This window comes from Pseudophryne corroboree, chromosome 4 (genome assembly GCF_028390025.1).
Source record: "Pseudophryne corroboree isolate aPseCor3 chromosome 4, aPseCor3.hap2, whole genome shotgun sequence".
In the NCBI taxonomy this organism is placed as follows: Eukaryota; Metazoa; Chordata; class Amphibia; order Anura; family Myobatrachidae; genus Pseudophryne; species Pseudophryne corroboree.
The window spans coordinates 23,287,877-23,302,245 of NC_086447.1; the positions used below are offsets into that span (position 1 = coordinate 23,287,877).

Sequence of the window (14,369 nt, forward strand, 5' to 3'; positions counted from 1 at the left end):
TGCATCCTTGCTGCTTTCTCAAGTGGGAATCTGTTTAATGTGAAAACCAGGTGATATCTAATCAGCACACAGGTAAGAAGTTAAGAAAATCTTTCTTTAAGGGTGAAGATGTTTCTCACAAAATCGTTGCCCCAATGCATCATTGAAATTCAAGCTGGAAAGATGATTTTGAAATATCAATTGTACATTTTGCATTGCTCTTCTGGTGACAATGTAGCTTGTTTTTGTCAATTACCATTTCAGTAATAGGGTAAAGAAAATTAAGTGGATTTCTGAAAGAAAACAATGCTGTCAATATACTATTAAAACAAATTAAAATGTTAAAAGTTATTGTACTTTAAGTAAAAATAAAAGAGTCAAAATATCAATCCCAGTTTTGGAAGAATTTAATTAACAAAAAAAGAAATGCACATAGCAGAGGATGGTTTCGATCTATCGACCTCTGGGTTATGGGCCCAGCACGCTTCCGCTGCGCCACTCTGCTGCTCATGTAAGTGTAAGAGATCCTGAAGTACTCACTCATCATGTGAAAGTACCAATGTGTTTCTTCGTTGGTCAATGGAAGAAAAATCTTGCAAAACTCTCCAGATTATTGCCTTTTTAACCTTTTTCTAGGAAACTTTCTAGATGAATGCTTTTTAGCCTTTGTCAGTATATGCTTGTGCAAGCTGTCTCTCTGGCGCAATCGGTTAGCGCATTCGGCTGTTAACCGAAAGGTTGGTGGTTTAATCCCACTCAGGGACGTAACTGACCGTGTGATCAAATTTTGGTGATCTTTAAGTAGACAAGTCAAAATTTCAAACCACCTCTTATAGTGTAGGGTACCTGGCCTTCTCAGATGCAATCAGAGTCAGATTTGATTAAGTCATTTTATAAAAAACAGGAAGCACAATTTAGCATGGGGTTGCAGAGAAAAATTTTTTTGCAGGCAGAGAAATCCTATTGAGTAATTAATCAGCCCTCCATTTTATGGCTTTATTTTTATGCTAACACATTTGCTCTCTGAAAAGTGTCCACAAAGCCAAGTCTCTGATTAACACCTTTGTAGGAATGGTTTTTCACCTATTACTGATTAAAACTTGCTTCACTGGAAAGGCAGCAAGATGCATCCTCATTACAATGTCCACAGAAATAATACAGGTTGACACCAGGAAACATAAACCTCACTGCATCCTTGCTGCTTTCTCAAGTGGGAATCTGTTTAATGTGAAAACCAGGTGATATCTAATCAGCACACAGGTAAGAAGTTAAGAAAATCTTTCTTTAAGTGTGAAGATGTTTCTCACAAAATCGTTGCCTCAATGCATCATTGAAATTCAAGCTGGAAAGATGATTTTGAAATATCAATTGTACATTTTGCATTGCTCTTCTGATGACAATGTAGCTTGTTTTTGTCAATTACCATTTCAGTAATAGGGTAAAGAAAATTAAGTGGATTTCTGAAAGAAAACAGTGCTGTCAATATACTATTAAAACAAATTAAAATGTTAAAAGTTATTGTACTTTAAGTAAAAATAAAAGAGTCAAAATATCAATCCCAGTTTTGGAAGAATTTAATTAACAAAAAATAAGTGCACATAGCAGAGGAAGGTTTCGATCCATCGACCTCTGGGTTATGGGCCCAGCACACTTCCGCTGCGCCACTCTGCTGCTCATGTTAGTGTCAGAGATCCTGAAGTACTCACTCATCATGTGATAGTACCAATGTGTTTCTTCGTTGTTCAATGGAAGAAAAATCTTGCAAAACTCTCCAGATTATTGCCTTTTTAACCTTTTTCTAGGAAACTTTCTAGATGAATGCTTTTTAGCCTTTGTCAGTACATGCTTTTGCAAGCTGTCTCTGTGGCGCAACCGGTTAGCGCATTCGGCTGTTAACCGAAAGGTTGGTGGTTCAATCCCACCCAGGGACGTAAATGACCGTGTGATCAAATTTTGGTGATCTTTAAGTAGACAAGTCAAAATTTCAAACCACCTCTTATAGTGTAGGGTACCTGGCCTTCTCTGATGCAATCAGAGTCAGATTTGATTAAGTCATTTTATAAAAAACAGGAAGCACAATTTAGCATGGGGTTGCAGAGAAAAAAAATTATGCAGGCAGAGAAATCCAATTGAGTGATTAATCAGCTATCCATTTTATGGCTTTATTTTTATGCTAACACATTTGCTATCTGAAAAGTGTCCACAAAGCCAAGTCTCTGATTAACACCTTTGTAGGAATGGTTTTTCACCTATTACTGATTAAAACTTGCTTCATTGGAAAGGCAGCAAGATGCATCCTCATTACAATGTCCACTGAAATAATACAGGTTGACACCAGGAAACATAAACCTCACTGCATCCTTGCTGCTTTCTCAAGTGGGAATCTGTTTAATGTGAAAACCAGGTGATATCTAATCAGCACACAGGTAAGAAGTTAAGAAAATCTTTCTTTAAGGGTGAAGATGTTTCTCACAAAATCGTTGCCCCAATGCATCATTGAAATTCAAGCTGGAAAGATGATTTTGAAATATCAATTGTACATTTTGCATTGCTCTTCTGGTGACAATGTAGCTTGTTTTTGTCAATTACCATTTCAGTAATAGGGTAAAGAAAATTAAGTGGATTTCTGAAAGAAAACAATGCTGTCAATATACTATTAAAACAAATTAAAATGTTAAAAGTTATTGTACTTTAAGTAAAAATAAAAGAGTCAAAATATCAATCCCAGTTTTGGAAGAATTTAATTAACAAAAAAAGAAATGCACATAGCAGAGGATGGTTTCGATCTATCGACCTCTGGGTTATGGGCCCAGCACGCTTCCGCTGCGCCACTCTGCTGCTCATGTAAGTGTAAGAGATCCTGAAGTACTCACTCATCATGTGAAAGTACCAATGTGTTTCTTCGTTGGTCAATGGAAGAAAAATCTTGCAAAACTCTCCAGATTATTGCCTTTTTAACCTTTTTCTAGGAAACTTTCTAGATGAATGCTTTTTAGCCTTTGTCAGTATATGCTTGTGCAAGCTGTCTCTCTGGCGCAATCGGTTAGCGCATTCGGCTGTTAACCGAAAGGTTGGTGGTTTAATCCCACTCAGGGACGTAACTGACCGTGTGATCAAATTTTGGTGATCTTTAAGTAGACAAGTCAAAATTTCAAACCACCTCTTATAGTGTAGGGTACCTGGCCTTCTCAGATGCAATCAGAGTCAGATTTGATTAAGTCATTTTATAAAAAACAGGAAGCACAATTTAGCATGGGGTTGCAGAGAAAAATTTTTTTGCAGGCAGAGAAATCCTATTGAGTAATTAATCAGCCCTCCATTTTATGGCTTTATTTTTATGCTAACACATTTGCTCTCTGAAAAGTGTCCACAAAGCCAAGTCTCTGATTAACACCTTTGTAGGAATGGTTTTTCACCTATTACTGATTAAAACTTGCTTCACTGGAAAGGCAGCAAGATGCATCCTCATTACAATGTCCACAGAAATAATACAGGTTGACACCAGGAAACATAAACCTCACTGCATCCTTGCTGCTTTCTCAAGTGGGAATCTGTTTAATGTGAAAACCAGGTGATATCTAATCAGCACACAGGTAAGAAGTTAAGAAAATCTTTCTTTAAGTGTGAAGATGTTTCTCACAAAATCGTTGCCTCAATGCATCATTGAAATTCAAGCTGGAAAGATGATTTTGAAATATCAATTGTACATTTTGCATTGCTCTTCTGATGACAATGTAGCTTGTTTTTGTCAATTACCATTTCAGTAATAGGGTAAAGAAAATTAAGTGGATTTCTGAAAGAAAACAGTGCTGTCAATATACTATTAAAACAAATTAAAATGTTAAAAGTTATTGTACTTTAAGTAAAAATAAAAGAGTCAAAATATCAATCCCAGTTTTTGAAGAATTTAATTAACAAAAAATAAGTGCACATAGCAGAGGAAGGTTTCGATCCATCGACCTCTGGGTTATGGGCCCAGCACACTTCCGCTGCGCCACTCTGCTGCTCATGTTAGTGTCAGAGATCCTGAAGTACTCACTCATCATGTGATAGTACCAATGTGTTTCTTCGTTGTTCAATGGAAGAAAAATCTTGCAAAACTCTCCAGATTATTGCCTTTTTAACCTTTTTCTAGGAAACTTTCTAGATGAATGCTTTTTAGCCTTTGTCAGTACATGCTTTTGCAAGCTGTCTCTGTGGCGCAACCGGTTAGCGCATTCGGCTGTTAACCGAAAGGTTGGTGGTTCAATCCCACCCAGGGACGTAAATGACCGTGTGATCAAATTTTGGTGATCTTTAAGTAGACAAGTCAAAATTTCAAACCACCTCTTATAGTGTAGGGTACCTGGCCTTCTCTGATGCAATCAGAGTCAGATTTGATTAAGTCATTTTATAAAAAACAGGAAGCACAATTTAGCATGGGGTTGCAGAGAAAAAAAATTATGCAGGCAGAGAAATCCAATTGAGTGATTAATCAGCTATCCATTTTATGGCTTTATTTTTATGCTAACACATTTGCTATCTGAAAAGTGTCCACAAAGCCAAGTCTCTGATTAACACCTTTGTAGGAATGGTTTTTCACCTATTACTGATTAAAACTTGCTTCATTGGAAAGGCAGCAAGATGCATCCTCATTACAATATCCACTGAAATAATACAGGTTGACACCAGGAAACATAATCCTCACTGCATCCTTGCTGCTTTCTCAAGTGGGAATCTGTTTAATGTGAAAACCAGGTGATATCTAATCAGCACACAGGTAAGAAGTTAAGAAAATCTTTCTTTAAGGGTGAAGATGTTTCTCACAAAATCGTTGCCCCAATGCATCATTGAAATTCAAGCTGGAAAGATGATTTTGAAATATCAATTGTACATTTTGCATTGCTCTTCTGGTGACAATGTAGCTTGTTTTTGTCAATTACCATTTCAGTAATAGGGTAAAGAAAATTAAGTGGATTTCTGAAAGAAAACAATGCTGTCAATATACTATTAAAACAAATTAAAATGTTAAAAGTTATTGTACTTTAAGTAAAAATAAAAGAGTCAAAATATCAATCCCAGTTTTGGAAGAATTTAATTAACAAAAAAAGAAATGCACATAGCAGAGGATGGTTTCGATCTATCGACCTCTGGGTTATGGGCCCAGCACGCTTCCGCTGCGCCACTCTGCTGCTCATGTAAGTGTAAGAGATCCTGAAGTACTCACTCATCATGTGAAAGTACCAATGTGTTTCTTCGTTGGTCAATGGAAGAAAAATCTTGCAAAACTCTCCAGATTATTGCCTTTTTAACCTTTTTCTAGGAAACTTTCTAGATGAATGCTTTTTAGCCTTTGTCAGTATATGCTTGTGCAAGCTGTCTCTCTGGTGCAATCGGTTAGCGCATTCGGCTGTTAACCGAAAGGTTGGTGGTTTAATCCCACTCAGGGACGTAACTGACCGTGTGATCAAATTTTGGTGATCTTTAAGTAGACAAGTCAAAATTTCAAACCACCTCTTATAGTGTAGGGTACCTGGCCTTCTCAGATGCAATCAGAGTCAGATTTGATTAAGTCATTTTATAAAAAACAGGAAGCACAATTTAGCATGGGGTTGCAGAGAAAAATTTTTTTGCAGGCAGAGAAATCCTATTGAGTAATTAATCAGCCCTCCATTTTATGGCTTTATTTTTATGCTAACACATTTGCTCTCTGAAAAGTGTCCACAAAGCCAAGTCTCTGATTAACACCTTTGTAGGAATGGTTTTTCACCTATTACTGATTAAAACTTGCTTCACTGGAAAGGCAGCAAGATGCATCCTCATTACAATGTCCACAGAAATAATACAGGTTGACACCAGGAAACATAAACCTCACTGCATCCTTGCTGCTTTCTCAAGTGGGAATCTGTTTAATGTGAAAACCAGGTGATATCTAATCAGCACACAGGTAAGAAGTTAAGAAAATCTTTCTTTAAGTGTGAAGATGTTTCTCACAAAATCATTGCCTCAATGCATCATTGAAATTCAAGCTGGAAAGATGATTTTGAAATATCAATTGTACATTTTGCATTGCTCTTCTGATGACAATGTAGCTTGTTTTTGTCAATTACCATTTCAGTAATAGGGTAAAGAAAATTAAGTGGATTTCTGAAAGAAAACAGTGCTGTCAATATACTATTAAAACAAATTAAAATGTTAAAAGTTATTGTACTTTAAGTAAAAATAAAAGAGTCAAAATATCAATCCCAGTTTTGGAAGAATTTAATTAACAAAAAATAAGTGCACATAGCAGAGGAAGGTTTCGATCCATCGACCTCTGGGTTATGGGCCCAGCACACTTCCGCTGCGCCACTCTGCTGCTCATGTTAGTGTCAGAGATCCTGAAGTACTCACTCATCATGTGAAAGTACCAATGTGTTTCTTCGTTGTTCAATGGAAGAAAAATCTTGCAAAACTCTCCAGATTATTGCCTTTTTAAACTTTTTCTAGGAAACTTTCTAGATGAATGCTTTTTAGCCTTTGTCAGTACATGCTTTTGCAAGCTGTCTCTGTGGCGCAACCGGTTAGCGCATTCGGCTGTTAACCGAAAGGTTGGTGGTTCAATCCCACCCAGGGACATAAATGACCGTATGATCAAATTTTGGTGATCTTTAAGTAGACAAGTCAAAATTTCAAACCACCTCTTATAGTGTAGGGTACCTGGCCTTCTCTGATGCAGTCAGATTTGATTAAGTCATTTTATAAAAAACAGGAAGCACAATTTAGCATGGGGTTGCAGAGAAAAAAAAATATGCAGGCAGAGAAATCCAATTGAGTGATTAATCAGCTCTCCATTTTATGGCTTTATTTTTATGCTAACACATTTGCTCTCTGAAAAGTGTCCACAAAGCCAAGTCTCTGATTAACACCTTTGTAGGAATGGTTTTTCACCTATTACTGATTAAAACTTGCTTCATTGGAAAGGCAGCAAGATGCATCCTCATTACAATGTCCACTGAAAGAATACAGGTTGACACCAGGAAACATAAACCTCACTGCATCCTTGCTGCTTTCTCAAGTGGGAATCTGTTTAATGTGAAAACCAGGTGATATCTAATCAGCACACAGGTAATAAGTTAAGAAAATCTTTCTTTAAGTGTGAAGATGTTTCTCACAAAATCGTTGCCCCAATTCATCATTGAAATTCAAGCTGGAAAGATGATTTTGAAATATCAATTGTACATTTTGCATTGCTCTTCTGGTGACAATGTAGCTTGTTTTTGTCAATTACCATTTCAGTAATAGGGTAAAGAAAATTAAGTGGATTTCTGAAAGAAAACAATGCTGTCAATATACTATTAAAACAAATTAAAATGTTAAAAGTTATTGTACTTTAAGTAAAAATAAAAGAGTCAAATATCAATCCCAGTTTTGGAAGAATTTAATTAACAAAAAAATAAGTGCACATAGCAGAGGATGGTTTCAATCCATCGACCTCTGGGTTATGGGCCCAGCACGCTTCCGCTGAGCCACTCTGCTGCTCATGTTAGTGTTAGAGACCCTGAAGTACTCACTCATCATGTGAAAGTACCAATGTGTTTCTTCGTTGGTCAATGGAAGAAAAATCTTGCAAAACTCTCCAGATTATTGCCTTTTTAACCTTTTTCTAGGAAACTTTCTAGATGAATGCTTTTTAGCCTTTGTCAGTACATGCTTTTGCAAGCTGTCTCTGTGGCGCAACCGGTAAGCGCATTTGGCTGTTAACCTAAAGGTTGGTGGTTCAATCCCACCCAGGGATGTTATTGACCGTGTGATCAAGTTTTGGTGATCTTTAAGTAGACAATTCAAAATTTCAAACCACTTATTATAGTGTAGGGTACCTGGCCTTCTCTGATGCAGTCAGATTTGATTAAGTCATTTTATAAAAAACAGGAAGCACAATTTAGCATGGGGTTGCAGAGAAAAAAAATTATGCAGGCAGAGAAATCCAATTGAGTGATTAATCAGCTCTCCATTTTATGGCTTTATTTTTATGCTAACACATTTGCTCTCTGAAAAGTGTCCACAAAGCCAAGTCTCTGATTAACACCTTTGTAGGAATGGTTTTTCACCTATTACTGATTAAAACTTGCTTCATTGGAAAGGCAGCAAGATGCATCCTCATTACAATGTCCACTGAAATAATACAGGTTGACACCAGGAAACATAAACCTCACTGCATCCTTGCTGCTTTCTCAAGTGGGAATCTGTTTAATGTGAAAACCAGGTGATATCTAATCAGCACACAGGTAAGAAGTTAAGAAAATCTTTCTTTAAGGGTGAAGATGTTTCTCACAAAATCGTTGCCCCAATGCATCATTGAAATTCAAGCTGGAAAGATGATTTTGAAATATCAATTGTACATTTTGCATTGCTCTTCTGGTGACAATGTAGCTTGTTTTTGTCAATTACCATTTCAGTAATAGGGTAAAGAAAATTAAGTGGATTTCTGAAAGAAAACAATGCTGTCAATATACTATTAAAACAAATTAAAATGTTAAAAGTTATTGTACTTTAAGTAAAAATAAAAGAGTCAAAATATCAATCCCAGTTTTGGAAGAATTTAATTAACAAAAAAAGAAATGCACATAGCAGAGGATGGCTTCGATCTATCGACCTCTGGGTTATGGGCCCAGCACGCTTCCGCTGCGCCACTCTGCTGCTCATGTAAGTGTAAGAGATCCTGAAGTACTCACTCATCATGTGAAAGTACCAATGTGTTTCTTCGTTGGTCAATGGAAGAAAAATCTTGCAAAACTCTCCAGATTATTGCCTTTTTAACCTTTTTCTAGGAAACTTTCTAGATGAATGCTTTTTAGCCTTTGTCAGTATATGCTTGTGCAAGCTGTCTCTCTGGCGCAATCGGTTAGCGCATTCGGCTGTTAACCGAAAGGTTGGTGGTTTAATCCCACTCAGGGACGTAACTGACCGTGTGATCAAATTTTGGTGATCTTTAAGTAGACAAGTCAAAATTTCAAACCACCTCTTATAGTGTAGGGTACCTGGCCTTCTCAGATGCAATCAGAGTCAGATTTGATTAAGTCATTTTATAAAAAACAGGAAGCACAATTTAGCATGGGGTTGCAGAGAAAAAATTTTTTGCAGGCAGAGAAATCCTATTGAGTAATTAATCAGCCCTCCATTTTATGGCTTTATTTTTATGCTAACACATTTGCTCTCTGAAAAGTGTCCACAAAGCCAAGTCTCTGATTAACACCTTTGTAGGAATGGTTTTTCACCTATTACTGATTAAAACTTGCTTCACTGGAAAGGCAGCAAGATGCATCCTCATTACAATGTCCACAGAAATAATACAGGTTGACACCAGGAAACATAAACCTCACTGCATCCTTGCTGCTTTCTCAAGTGGGAATCTGTTTAATGTGAAAACCAGGTGATATCTAATCAGCACACAGGTAAGAAGTTAAGAAAATCTTTCTTTAAGTGTGAAGATGTTTCTCACAAAATCGTTGCCTCAATGCATCATTGAAATTCAAGCTGGAAAGATGATTTTGAAATATCAATTGTACATTTTGCATTGCTCTTCTGATGACAATGTAGCTTGTTTTTGTCAATTACCATTTCAGTAATAGGGTAAAGAAAATTAAGTGGATTTCTGAAAGAAAACAGTGCTGTCAATATACTATTAAAACAAATTAAAATGTTAAAAGTTATTGTACTTTAAGTAAAAATAAAAGAGTCAAAATATCAATCCCAGTTTTGGAAGAATTTAATTAACAAAAAATAAGTGCACATAGCAGAGGAAGGTTTCGATCCATCGACCTCTGGGTTATGGGCCCAGCACACTTCCGCTGCGCCACTCTGCTGCTCATGTTAGTGTCAGAGATCCTGAAGTACTCACTCATCATGTGAAAGTACCAATGTGTTTCTTCGTTGTTCAATGGAAGAAAAATCTTGCAAAACTCTCCAGATTATTGCCTTTTTAACCTTTTTCTAGGAAACTTTCTAGATGAATGCTTTTTAGCCTTTGTCAGTACATGCTTTTGCAAGCTGTCTCTGTGGCGCAACCGGTTAGCGCATTCGGCTGTTAACCGAAAGGTTGGTGGTTCAATCCCACCCAGGGACGTAAATGACCGTGTGATCAAATTTTGGTGATCTTTAAGTAGACAAGTCAAAATTTCAAACCACCTCTTATAGTGTAGGGTACCTGGCCTTCTCTGATGCAATCAGAGTCAGATTTGATTAAGTCATTTTATAAAAAACAGGAAGCACAATTTAGCATGGGGTTGCAGAGAAAAAAAATTATGCAGGCAGAGAAATCCAATTGAGTGATTAATCAGCTATCCATTTTATGGCTTTATTTTTATGCTAACACATTTGCTATCTGAAAAGTGTCCACAAAGCCAAGTCTCTGATTAACACCTTTGTAGGAATGGTTTTTCACCTATTACTGATTAAAACTTGCTTCATTGGAAAGGCAGCAAGATGCATCCTCATTACAATATCCACTGAAATAATACAGGTTGACACCAGGAAACATAATCCTCACTGCATCCTTGCTGCTTTCTCAAGTGGGAATCTGTTTAATGTGAAAACCAGGTGATATCTAATCAGCACACAGGTAAGAAGTTAAGAAAATCTTTCTTTAAGGGTGAAGATGTTTCTCACAAAATCGTTGCCCCAATGCATCATTGAAATTCAAGCTGGAAAGATGATTTTGAAATATCAATTGTACATTTTGCATTGCTCTTCTGGTGACAATGAAGCTTGTTTTTGTCAATTACCATTTCAGTAATAGGGTAAAGAAAATTAAGTGGATTTCTGAAAGAAAACAATGCTGTCAATATACTATTAAAACAAATTAAAATGTTAAAAGTTATTGTACTTTAAGTAAAAATAAAAGAGTCAAATATCAATCCCAGTTTTGGAAGAATTTAATTAACAAAAAAATAAGTGCTCATAGCTGAGGATGGTTTCGATCCATCGACCTCTGGGTTATGGGCCCAGCACGCTTCCGCTGAGCCACTCTGCTTCTCATGTTAGTGTTCGAGACCCTGAAGTACTCACTCATCATGTGAAAGTACCAATGTGTTTCTTCGTTGGTCAATGGAAGAAAAATCTTGCAAAACTCTCCAGATTATTGCCTTTTTAACCTTTTTCTAGGAAACTTTCTAGATGAATGCTTTTTAGCCTTTGTCAGTACATGCTTTTGCAAGCTGTCTCTGTGGCGCAACCGGTAAGCGCATTTGGCTGTTAACCTAAAGGTTGGTGGTTCAGTCCCACCCAGGGATGTTATTGACCGTGTGATCAAGTTTTGGTGATCTTTAAGTAGACAAGTCAAAATTTCAAACCACCTATTATAGTGTAGGGTACCTGGCCTTCTCTGATGCAATCAGAGTCAGATTTGATTAAGTCATTTTATAAAAAACAGGAAGCAAAATTTAGCATGGGGTTGCAGAGAAAAAAAATTATGCAGGCAGAGAAATCCAATTGAGTGATTAATCAGCTCTCCATTTTATGGCTTTATTTTTATGCTAACACATTTGCTCTCTGAAAAGTGTCCACAAAGCCAAGTCTCTGATTAACACCTTTGTAGGAATGGTTTTTCACCTATTACTGATTAAAACTTGCTTCATTGGAAAGGCAGCAAGATGCATCCTCATTACAATGTCCACTGAAATAATACAGGTTGACACCAGGAAACATAAACCTCACTGCATCCTTGCTGCTTTCTCAAGTGGGAATCTGTTTAATGTGAAAACCAGGTGATATCTAATCAGCACACAGGTAAGAAGTTAAGAAAATCTTTCTTTAAGGGTGAAGATGTTTCTCACAAAATCGTTGCCCCAATGCATCATTGAAATTCAAGCTGGAAAGATGATTTTGAAATATCAATTGTACATTTTGCATTGCTCTTCTGATGACAATGTAGCTTGTTTTTGTCAATTACCATTTCAGTAATAGGGTAAAGAAAATTAAGTGGATTTCTGAAAGAAAACAATGCTGTCAATATACTATTAAAACAAATTAAAATGTTAAAAGTTATTGTACTTTAAGTAAAAATAAAAGAGTCAAATTATCATTCCCAGTTTTGGAAGAATTTAATTAACAAAAAAATAAGTGCACATAGCAGAGGATGGTTTCGATCCATCGACCTCTGGGTTATGGGCCCAGCACGCTTCCGCCGCGCCACTCTGCTGCTCATGTTAGTGTTAGAGATCCTGAAGTACTCACTCATCTTGTGAAAGTGCCAATGTGTTTCTTCGTTGGTCAATGGAAGAAAAATCTTGCAAAACTCTCCAGATTATTGCCTTTTTAACCTTTTTCTAGGAAACTTTCTAGATGAATGCTTTTTAGCCTTTGTCAGTACATGCTTTTGCAAGCTGTCTCTGTGGCGCAATCGGTTAGCGCATTCGGCTGTTAACCGAAAGGTTGGTGGTTCAATCCCACCCAGGGACGTAAATGACCGTGTGCTCAAATTTTGGTGATCTTTAAGTAGACAAGTCAAAATTTCAAACCACCTCTTATAGTGTAGGGTACCTGGCCTTCTCTGATGCAATCAGAGTCAGATTTGATTAAGTCATTTTATAAAAAACAGGAAGCACAATTTAGCATGGGGTTGCAGAGAAAAAAATTATGCAGGCAGAGAAATCCAATTGAGTGATTAATCAGCTCTCCATTTTATGGCTTTATTTTTATGCTAACACATTTGCTCTCTGAAAAGTGTCCACAAAGCCAAGTCTCTGATTAACACCTTTGTAGGAATGGTTTTTCACCTATTACTGATTAAAACTTGCTTCATTGGAAAGGCAGCAAGATGCATCCTCATTACAATGTCCACTGAAATAATACAGGTTGACACCAGGAAACATAAACCTCACTGCATCCTTGCTGCTTTCTCAAGTGGGAATCTGTTTAATGTGAAAACCAGGTGATATCTAATCAGCACACAGGTAAGAAGTTAAGAAAATCTTTCTTTAAGGGTGAAGATGTTTCTCACAAAATCGTTGCCCCAATGCATCATTGAAATTCAAGCTGGAAAGATGATTTTGAAATATCAATTGTACATTTTGCATTGCTCTTCTGGTGACAATGAAGCTTGTTTTTGTCAATTACCATTTCAGTAATAGGGTAAAGAAAATTAAGTGGATTTCTGAAAGAAAACAATGCTGTCAATATACTATTAAAACAAATTAAAATGTTAAAAGTTATTGTACTTTAAGTAAAAATAAAAGAGTCAAATATCAATCCCAGTTTTGGAAGAATTTAATTAACAAAAAAATAAGTGCACATAGCTGAGGATGGTTTCGATCCATCGACCTCTGGGTTATGGGCCCAGCACGCTTCCGCTGAGCTACTCTGCTTCTCATGTTAGTGTTAGAGACCCTGAAGTACTCACTCATCATGTGAAAGTACCAATGTGTTTCTTCGTTGGTCAATGGAAGAAAAATCTTGCAAAACTCTCCAGATTATTGCCTTTTTAACCTTTTTCTAGGAAACTTTCTAGATGAATGCTTTTTAGCCTTTGTCAGTACATGCTTTTGCAAGCTGTCTCTGTGGCGCAATCGGTAAGCGCATTCTGCTGTTAACCTAAAGGTTGGTAGTTCAATCCCACCCAGGGATGTTATTGACCGTGTGATCAAATTTTGGTGATCTTTAAGTAGACAAGTCAAAATTTCAAACCACCTATTATAGTGTAGGGTACCTGGCCTTCTCTGATGCAATCAGAGTCAGATTTGATTAAGTCATTTTATAAAAAACAGGAAGCACAATTTAGCATGGGGTTGCAGAGAAAAAAAATTATGCAGGCAGAGAAATCCAATTGAGTGATTAATCAGCTCTCCATTTTATGGCTTTATTTTTATGCTAACACATTTGCTCTCTGAAAAGTGTCCACAAAGCCAAGTCTCTGATTAACACCTTTGTAGGAATGGTTTTTCACCTATTACTGATTAAAACTTGCTTCATTGGAAAGGCAGCAAGATGCATCCTCATTACAATGTCCACTGAAATAATACAGGTTGACACCAGGAAACATAAACCTCACTGCATCCTTGCTGCTTTCTCAAGTGGGAATCTGTTTAATGTGAAAACCAGGTGATATCTAATCAGCACACAGGTAAGAAGTTAAGAAAATCTTTCTTTAAGGGTGAAGATGTTTCTCACAAAATCGTTGCCCCAATGCATCATTGAAATTCAAGCTGGAAAGATGATTTTGAAATATCAATTGTACATTTTGCATTGCTCTTCTGGTGACAATGAAGCTTGTTTTTGTCAATTACCATTTCAGTAATAGGGTAAAGAAAATTAAGTGGATTTCTGAAAGAAAACAATGCTGTCAATATACTATTAAAACAAATTAAAATGTTAAAAGTTATTGTACTTTAAGTAAAAATAAAAGAGTCAAATATCAATCCCAGTTTTGGAAGAAT

The 14,369-nt window shown here is 36.6% G+C and overlaps 5 non-coding genes across 5 annotated transcripts; all 5 read left to right on the forward strand.

The window, feature by feature from the left end:
• Window positions 1-1,836: 1,836 nt before the first annotated feature.
• TRNAN-GUU (transfer RNA asparagine (anticodon GUU)) lies at window positions 1,837-1,910 on the forward strand. Its single transcript has one exon. It is a non-coding gene; the product is annotated as a tRNA-Asn (tRNA).
• A 2,259-nt stretch (window positions 1,911-4,169) lies between these two features.
• Window positions 4,170-4,243, forward strand: TRNAN-GUU (transfer RNA asparagine (anticodon GUU)). Its single transcript has one exon. It is a non-coding gene; the product is annotated as a tRNA-Asn (tRNA).
• Window positions 4,244-6,502: 2,259 nt separating this feature from the next.
• On the forward strand, window positions 6,503-6,576 carry TRNAN-GUU (transfer RNA asparagine (anticodon GUU)). The gene has a single exon. It is a non-coding gene; the product is annotated as a tRNA-Asn (tRNA).
• A 3,413-nt stretch (window positions 6,577-9,989) lies between these two features.
• TRNAN-GUU (transfer RNA asparagine (anticodon GUU)) lies at window positions 9,990-10,063 on the forward strand. The gene has a single exon. It is a non-coding gene; the product is annotated as a tRNA-Asn (tRNA).
• Window positions 10,064-12,322: 2,259 nt separating this feature from the next.
• On the forward strand, window positions 12,323-12,396 carry TRNAN-GUU (transfer RNA asparagine (anticodon GUU)). Its single transcript has one exon. It is a non-coding gene; the product is annotated as a tRNA-Asn (tRNA).
• Window positions 12,397-14,369: the final 1,973 nt, after the last annotated feature.